At 35.9% G+C, this 8,864-nt stretch overlaps 1 long non-coding RNA gene across 1 annotated transcript; it reads right to left on the bottom strand.

Annotated features, from left to right (window-relative positions):
* Positions 1-498: 498 nt before the first annotated feature.
* LOC145271070 (uncharacterized) lies at positions 499-8,256 on the bottom strand. Its single transcript, XR_013865678.1, has 2 exons — positions 7,338-8,256; positions 499-7,252 (listed from the first exon to the last, which is right to left on the bottom strand). It is a non-coding gene; the product is annotated as an uncharacterized LOC145271070 (long non-coding RNA).
* Positions 8,257-8,864: the final 608 nt, after the last annotated feature.

Raw genomic sequence — 8,864 nt, 5'->3', positions numbered from 1 at the left:
TCACGTCGAAAATAGTAATATATCCAAAAATTACGAAAACTCTACAAGTGCAGAGTTCTTTATAGTTCAAAGTAATTTGTATGTTTGTTAAAAACTACTTCAAAAATGCTGTTTGACTTTTAAAGACAAAACCAATATTAAGTATTTAATGGTCATGCCGAAAATAGTAATATATCCAAAAATGACCAAAACTCACCAAGTGCAGAGTTCTTTATAGTTCAAACCAATATTAAGTAATTTTTTTTTTTTTTGCATACATTATTGCTGATATTCATGCTGCTCCTCTTTGATCAAATTGTCTCTAGGATGGATTAGGGCTGGGGGTCAGGGTTAGCTTTTTTTTTTTTTTATATTTGATATGTAATTCTATGTCGATTTTTTTTTAATGTTTTCGAGTATGCTGAAAACGAATATCACAGTTAAATTCGGGGCTTATAAATCGTTTACCAGATATCAATAAACATGATGTATAACAAATAGATAACACAGAAAATAGACTTATAGTTTTAAAAGGTTTATTAGAAGAAAAATATGTAACCCACAGTGGGGACCCTAACAGGTACTACCACTCCGGGTCAGAGTGGACCTGGGAGCAATGGTAATTAAAGGGTGGCTCCACACTCCCCAAGCCCGCTTATGGAGCTTTACCATCGGATACAGTTTAAGGTCATATCCAGGACCCTGAAGTGGCGGCGGCTATCCTGTTCTTGTAGAAATTTTGGATGGGAGTGGTCTTCTTCTGGGAGAAGTTTCGGCTGGTTGCTAAAAAAAAAAAAAAAAGAAAAAAGAGACAAGTTTTAATCCAACGGAAATGGAATCATGTCGCTACAAGTCCGAGTAATTTTGAAATGGATATATCTATAAAAGTGAAAGTGTACAACTTATAGTATAAACCATTGAAATGTTAGATATAGTTTCCTTGGCCATGGATCTAACGTAATAAATTCATATGACCCTTAATCAATAATGGTTACTGTGTCAAAGTTAAAAATAAAGGAAAAATATATATAAGTGTAATTATTACTTCACGCGACAAATAGCTAGGGGGTTGCTTTAATCCACGATGTATTTGTAAGTCATGCCGTGCTTTCTTTTCTCTAGCTTTAATTTAAACCTACGTCACTGCCAGTGGTCATACACGCAAACACGTAACGGGTTCTAGCCTTCCTCCCTGCTACCACGCGTTTTTCCTTGTTTGGCTCAACACAAAACCCCCAAACTCCCACGGCTAAAATGCTAGTTTTGTACAAAGTACTGAGATGCCAGACAATTATGCTAGTTTAGAACTTTCAGGTCCAAGTAATCAGCCACATTTTTCAGTTTTGGGGCATAAATATTACTGCAAAGGCGTGTAAAGGGCAAACTCGAATTTGAGCGCAATCGTTATTCTAATAATTGCTAATTTTTAATATGCCATTATTATTATCATTTTTTTATATGGATCAGCAAGATATTTTTAGAACAGCTTATCACTTATTCTCTGGTATATTTTTGGTTTTAAAGTATTATTTTAGTATTAGTGTTTAATCTTTCAGTATTTATACAATTTAACATTTTGATATTTACATTTATGTCGAGGTTTAGTGTTTATTATTTGATCAGTTATAATTTAATTTAGCGCTAATTTATAAGTTATGTTTTAGTATCTAATCATGATTTTTTTTGTTTTTAATTATTAGTTTTAGTTTTTATAGTTATTTAATATATTATAATTTATTAGAATATATTAACAGTAGTAAAATTATATTACTGATCCATAATGAAAATGATAATTATAGCTGGAACAATTATATCGAGAGCATTGCCAGGGCCGCTGCGAGGAAGGTGGGCTCTCTCTCAAGGCCACTATTCGCCCATGTATGGAGTATTGCTGTCATATTTGGGCTGGTGCATCGGCTACTAGTCTCTCACTCCTTGACAGGGTTCAAAAGAGAGTCGCAAATCTGATAGGCCCTAAACTGGCATCTAAGCTTCAGCCTCTGTCCCATCGTCGAAACGTTGCATCCCTCTGCCTGTTCTACAAGTATTATAATGGTGAATGCTCTGATGAACTGCAAGCACTTGTGCCCCCACAACGTAAACACCCTCGACAGACCTGACAAGCTGCAAAATCCCACCCCCACACTGTAGAGATCCCTACATTTAAAAGATCTTTCTACTCCAGTAGTTTCTTCCCCAGAACTGCTAGAATTTGGAATTCCATTCCAGGTCACTGCTTCCCCAACTGTACTGACATGCATAAGTTCAAGTGCAACGTGAACCAACACCTCCCTGCCCAAATCCCTACATAGTACCCTAGTAGATGTTTCCCCCTGATAGTGGCAAAGTGCCTTGTTTGGGGTGAAATTGTAATAAAAAAAAAAAAAAAAAAAATAGTAATGTAAATATTTGTATATAATTACAAAGCATATTGTTCATGCATTTACATACAAATCCACATGAACAAGGAAACCTATCTCTCTCGGCAAAAATGAGTTCAAACTGAAGAAATGTTATATATAATTGTTTTCGGCTAACTTTACCAAATCTGTGCGTATGGTAAAAATAAGTAAAAAAAAACAAGTAATGTTCAACGCTGCAAGAGAACTAGAAAGAGAATAAAAGTTAATAGACAGGATAAAGTCTGGAACAAAAAGAGAAAAAAGAAATTAGCGAAATTTATCAGGTGCGAAAAAAGCGAGTAATGTTCAACGGTACTGGAGAACAAGAAAAGAAAGGGCCAATTAGAAGCTGGAATCATCAAAATAGGGGTAGGCTATAGAAACAAAATTTTTCAAATAAATGCCAAAAGTGGCTTATTATATGTAAATAGATGGGAACAAAAAAATTGGAGGGTCGCTGGCCCCAAACGTGATTTGACCGCGTCAACACGTGAAAATGGCCCAAATTTCGGCCCCGAACACACTTAATCATTTATTGAAAGCCACAGGATGCATTTTTTGACTATAAATGCATTTGTATCATTAAATCTAACATTCCCATTGGCTATCTCACAAGTAGGGTTTTTTTTTTTTAGGGTATCTCAGAGTCCAAAATGGGTCAAAATTACCCCAAAACTAGCCAAAAATGGTTGGAAATCACGGATTTTCCAAAATGCACCTCCCAAGACACACAGGGTGCAATTTTTGACCATAAATGGCTCTATAAATTTAAATCTAACATTCTATCCCACCTATATAGGGCTTTTCAAGGTATCTTAAGGGTTCAAAATGGGTCAAATTTACCCAAAAATTAGCCAAAAATGAATGAAAATCACGGATAATCCCCAAAATGCAGGTATTATATCTCATCGGGCTCCTATAAAAACTCCTGTATGGCTTTTTACAGTTGGAAGACTTCCATTTGTATTTAGAGATCTTTGGGGGATGTAAAAAGGGTCAAAACAATCCAAAAATGACAAAATTACGCTTTACGGTACATAACATATGAATCATTAGTTCATTCATCAATGATACTGTTTAGAAACATTGTAACTTTACTACATCAACTTCTCAGAAAGTAATTAATTGTAAATTGAACATTGAATGTCAATAAAATGCTGTCCAAGAAGAGTCTGAATTCATAGTGTTCTCATAGTTACCCCAAAATTGATGAAAATGGCCCTCGATTCGCTATTTCTAGATTTGTAACCAATATATTGAATAACTTGATAAAAGCTATGAGTAATTAGCAAAGGAATTATTTTCTTATTTCAAGACACAGCTTCACTTCACATTACTTTAAAATCATTCAACAGTAAAATATCAATATAATGCATTAAATGTTGGCTGCAGCACAGGAATTTGCTACAGCTATTTTGATTGACTCCTGGAAATTCCGTGCACCAGTTCGCAGATTGTAAGTGACATGTGTTTGGCTGGCGATCTCGGTACATGGGACAGTGCTACGGATTGTACCCGATCTGTTTAATGAGTAGTTCAAATTGTTTGAGGTATCATGCTCTGGCACAATGAGCCATTTGCGAGAGAGAGAGACTTTTGATCGGCAAAGAATCTTCGTTCATGTACATCAAATTCATCAGGATTCACATCTTTTGAAAGTATATTGAGAAGGACATGGTGCTCTCGTTTCCATTTAATTATATTCACACGTCTGGAACCCTTTGCTTCGTAGACATCTTTATCGTAAATTTTTAGCCATCGATCAAGTTTATGTTTTATCCCAGGTATTGTAACATAACGAACATCACTTCCAAAGGCTTTCTGCCACAATTGTAGTAATCGCAAGGAGAACTGGTCAATATGATTTTTCTGTGTCGTGGTACCATATTTGGCAGCATGATGTTGCTGCACAGCTTGAACACATTCAGCCTCAGTTGGAAGAGAATCAAGCAGAAGATAAGTCCAATCGTCGTAATTATAATCTTAGTTCAATCAAATTCACAATTAATGCTATGCAATGTTATCGTGACTATTTAAAGATGCCATTCCATTGATACAGAAAGAAAACATTTCCTTATTTGGTAATTTTCCATCTATAACTCAAATTAAGCCCCTTTTTGACAACCTATGTTGATTCTTAGGGACTTTTTGACTCATTGGCTAAATCGGCCATATTTAGCCCCTTTTAAAGGTCCTTATACCCCTCATTAACAGTGCAAAAGTTAGGAGAGTGCCTGCTTCAAGCATTTCCCAACAGTTTCTGCCATGTAGAGGTGTCTTTGAGCCCATGGGATGTGCATTTTGGAAAATCTGTGATTTCCGACCATTTTTGGCTAATTTTGGGGTAATTTGACCCATTTTGGACTCTGAGATACCCTAAAAAAAAAAAAACCCTACTTGTGGGATAGCCAATGGGAATGTTAGATTTAATGATACAAATGCATTTATAGCGAAAAAATGCACCCTGTGGCTTTCAATAAATGATTAAGTGTGTTCGGGGCCGAAATTTGGGCTATTTTCACGCGTTGACGCGGTCAAATCACGTTTGGGGCCAGCGACCCTCCAATTTTGACCCGTTTGAACAAAATCACTTGTTCCCATCTATTTACATATAAATGAAGGTAATAAGCCAGTTTTGGCATTTATTTGAAAAATTTTGTTTCTATAGCCTACCCCTAATCAAAAGTCATTAGACAAAAAAGAAATCAAGTAAATAGGACATTATAAGAAAAAATTCATCAGGTGCTGTAAAGAAATGCTCTTTTAGAATCTTCAAGTCTCAACACTCATTAGTAAAAATAACTAAAAAAACAAGTAATGTTCAACGCTGCAAGAGAACTAGAAAGAGAATAAAAGTTAATAGACAGGATAAAGTCTGGAACAAAAAGAGAAAAAAGAAATTAGCAAAATTTATCAGGTGCGAAAAAAGCGAGTAATGTTCAACGGTACTGGAGAACAAGAAAAGAAAGGGCTAATTAGAAGCTGGAATCATCAAAAGTCATTAGACAAAAAAGAAATCAAGTAAATTAAGAAATTAACTGAAACCCATCTAAAACAAAGCAAATTCAGCAGCTGGTACAAAACAAGTGCTAAAAGGTGGTTTAGAGTCCTGAAGTCTCAACAATCACTAGAAAATTAGAAATAAATCAAGGTAGTGGTTGCAGCACCACCAAGACACATTGATACAATAAATGAAACCTTTATGAATTCGATGGGAAGTTGGAGTTGCTTATAAAAAAAAAAATATATTATTACTTACTTTAGGAATTTCTGGAACTGCTTCCAAGATGGGGATGAGAGGGGTCATGGGTGTTGCTGCTGCTGGTGCTGAAAACTTGAATAACTTTTTCTTTTTTTTTAATTGTTTTTTTCTTTTTTTGGTTTGTTTGTTTTATTTATTTTCCTTTAGATCACAGTATTTTATTTTTTGTGAAATTTTCTTTTTTTTAAAAATTATAATTAGAAGAAGATATCAATACTTACTTTATGACTTTCTGGAACTGCATCCAATATTGGGATGACAGGGTCATGGCTGTTGCTGTTGAAACCTGTAATAACTACTTGTATTTTGCATTATTATTTTTACATTTTTTTTTAGGTTTATTTTCCTTTAGATCACAGTATTTTATTTTTTGTGAAATTTTCTTTTTTTAAACAATTATAATTAGAAGAAGATATCAATACTTACTTTATGACTTTCTGGAACTGCATCCAATATTGGGATGACAGGGTCATGGCTGTTGCTGTTGAAACCTGTAATAACTACTTGTATTTTGCATTATTATTTTTACATTTTGTTTTCGGTTTATTTTCCTTTAGATCACAGTATTTTATTTTTTGTGAAATTTTCTTTTTTTAAAAAATTATAATTAGAAGAAGATATCAATACTTACTTTATGACTTTCTGGAACTGCATCCAATATTGGGATGACAGGGTCATGGCTGTTGCTGTTGAAACCTGTAATAACTACTTGTATTTTGCATTATTATTTTTACATTTTGTTTTCGGTTTATTTTCCTTTAGATCACAGTATTTTATTTTTTGTGAAATTTTCTTTTTTTAAACAATTATAATTAGAAGAAGATATCAATACTTACTTTATGACTTTCTGGAACTGCATCCAATATTGGGATGACAGGGTCATGGCTGTTGCTGTTGAAACCTGTAATAACTACTTGTATTTTGCATTATTATTTTTACATTTATTTTTTTCGGTTTATTTTCCTTTAGATCACAGTATTTTATTTTTTGTGAAATTTTCTTTTTTAAAAAAATTATAATTAGAAGATATCAATACTTACTTTATGACTTTCTGGAACTGCATCCAATATTGGGATGACAGGGTCATGGCTGTTGCTGTTGAAACCTGTAATAACTACTTGTATTTTGCATTATTATTTTTACATTTTGTTTTCGGTTTATTTTCCTTTAGATCACAGTATTTTATTTTTTGTGAAATTTTCTTTTTTTAAAAAATTATAATTAGAAGAAGATATCAATACTTACTTTATGACTTTCTGGAACTGCATCCAATATTGGGATGACAGGGTCATGGCTGTTGCTGTTGAAACCTGTAATAACTACTTGTATTTTGCATTATTATTTTTACATTTTGTTTTTGTTTTATTTATGTTACTTTAGTACATTGCATTTTACTGAGTGTATGTTAATTATTTTGTTAATTTTTATTAAAATAAAATACCTGTAACAGAAAAATAATTCTGGCTATGATCAAGCATGGGTGAATATTTTCGGTTAGACTTGCTAAAGTTGGTTAAAGGAAATATAAGCAGAAAGGAATTCGTTTTAATCACTAGCAACACAACGAAAGAAATACTTACCTGAGGATTGTGCTGATTCTAACTAGAAGCTGCAGTAATGGAAAAGAGGAAAATTAAACTTGTCAATTACAAAAACTGAAATCGAAAAGAAGAAACGCTTGATGCTTTACTCACCTCTGGCTGGTCGTGGTCGCCATCAAACTGAAAAAGGAGGGAAAGGGTGGAATCCACTAGTTACCAGGTACCGTACAGGAAAGGACAGTCTGGGCAGGTAGGTGATGATCTCCCCAAAGTGGAGCGCTACATAAAACATGCATTGCTACGAACATCCTCCGAAAAAGGCGGTTTCTACTCAGAATAAAAGGCGGAGCAGAAAACGGAAGTGTTCTCTCTACTCAACACGATTCCTAGAGAGATACCACAAGATTGTGCGTGAATGAGGAGGAGGTGATGAAAGCTCACAAAACTGCCATTCCTACTATCGTATCGGATATTATTAATCGGAGGTCCATCATTGCATTACCGCCCCAGCTCGTAGTTGATAGATAGTAGGAATAATATTACCAGCGCCCTTCAGGCAGCTTGTGAGAACACACAAACTAATGGTAGTATTACTCTAGTCGTTCCTGGTCGAATGGAGCCATGCATGCATTATGTAGTAACACGAGCACGTGTCGCCTGATAAGAAAGAGCGTAGGCTCACCCACTTGGGGAGATTCCCTATCCAGACTTGCACCTATTTGTACACCTGGAACCGGACTCAGAACCTCGACAATGAGAAGAGTCAAGGAGAGCAAGGTGTTGAACTACCTAAAGAGGTCACCATATAAAACAAGCGTTGCTGTGAACAACCTTCCAAAACGAGGGAAGGGACTTTTTGTTCTCTCTACCCAACAGGATTCCTAGAGAGATACCACTAGATTGTGCGTGAATGTGGAAGAGCCTATGAAAGCTCACAAAACTGCCATTCCTACTATCGTATCGGATATTATTAATCGGAGGTCCATCATTGCATTACCGCCCCAGCTCATAGTTGATAGATAGTAGGAATAATATTACCAGCGCCCTTCAAGCAGCTTGTGAGCACACGCAAACTAATAGCAGTATTACTCTAGTCGTCCGTAGTCGAGTGGAGGCACGCGTGAATTACATAGTAGAAACACGAGCACGTGTCGCTCCCTCTTCGGGGGAATTCGGAAAAGCGCACCTTGCGCTGCAGGTATTTGTTGAGCTGGGAGTTGACTCAACACCTCGACACTGAGAAAAGAGCTTTAGAAAAGCTCCAGATTAGTTACCTGCAAAGTCGAGGAAAGTTGGAGGACCAGGCCTGCGAAGGAGAACACACACAATTTGGGCCTTGATGGAAGCACACGGGAGAGAGGGAGGCCCATTTTTCTCTTTCGGGGGAGTGTTCTCCTTCCAGCCTGCTCGAGCACGTCTTTTCTGCTCGCCACATGCAAGCGTATAAAAAGACGACCAGATGACGGACGCAACAAACTCATGCCATCATTAACTGGATTTTGATCGGGTTCCGTACAACAAGGTGTTGAACTCCCTAAAGAGGGCACCATATAAAACAAGCGTTGCTGCGAACAACCTTCCAAAACGAGGGAAGGGACTTCTTGTTCTCTCTACCCAACAGGATTCCTAGAGAGATACCACAAGATTGTGCGTGAATGTGGAAGAGCCTATGAAAGCTCA

This window comes from Euprymna scolopes, chromosome 46 (assembly GCF_053919585.1).
Source record: "Euprymna scolopes isolate OS-2025 chromosome 46, ASM5391958v1, whole genome shotgun sequence".
NCBI classification, from domain to species: domain Eukaryota; kingdom Metazoa; phylum Mollusca; class Cephalopoda; order Sepiida; family Sepiolidae; genus Euprymna; species Euprymna scolopes.
The sequence above is the reverse complement of the archived record's forward strand: the minus strand, read 5'-3'. Positions and strand labels throughout refer to the sequence as shown.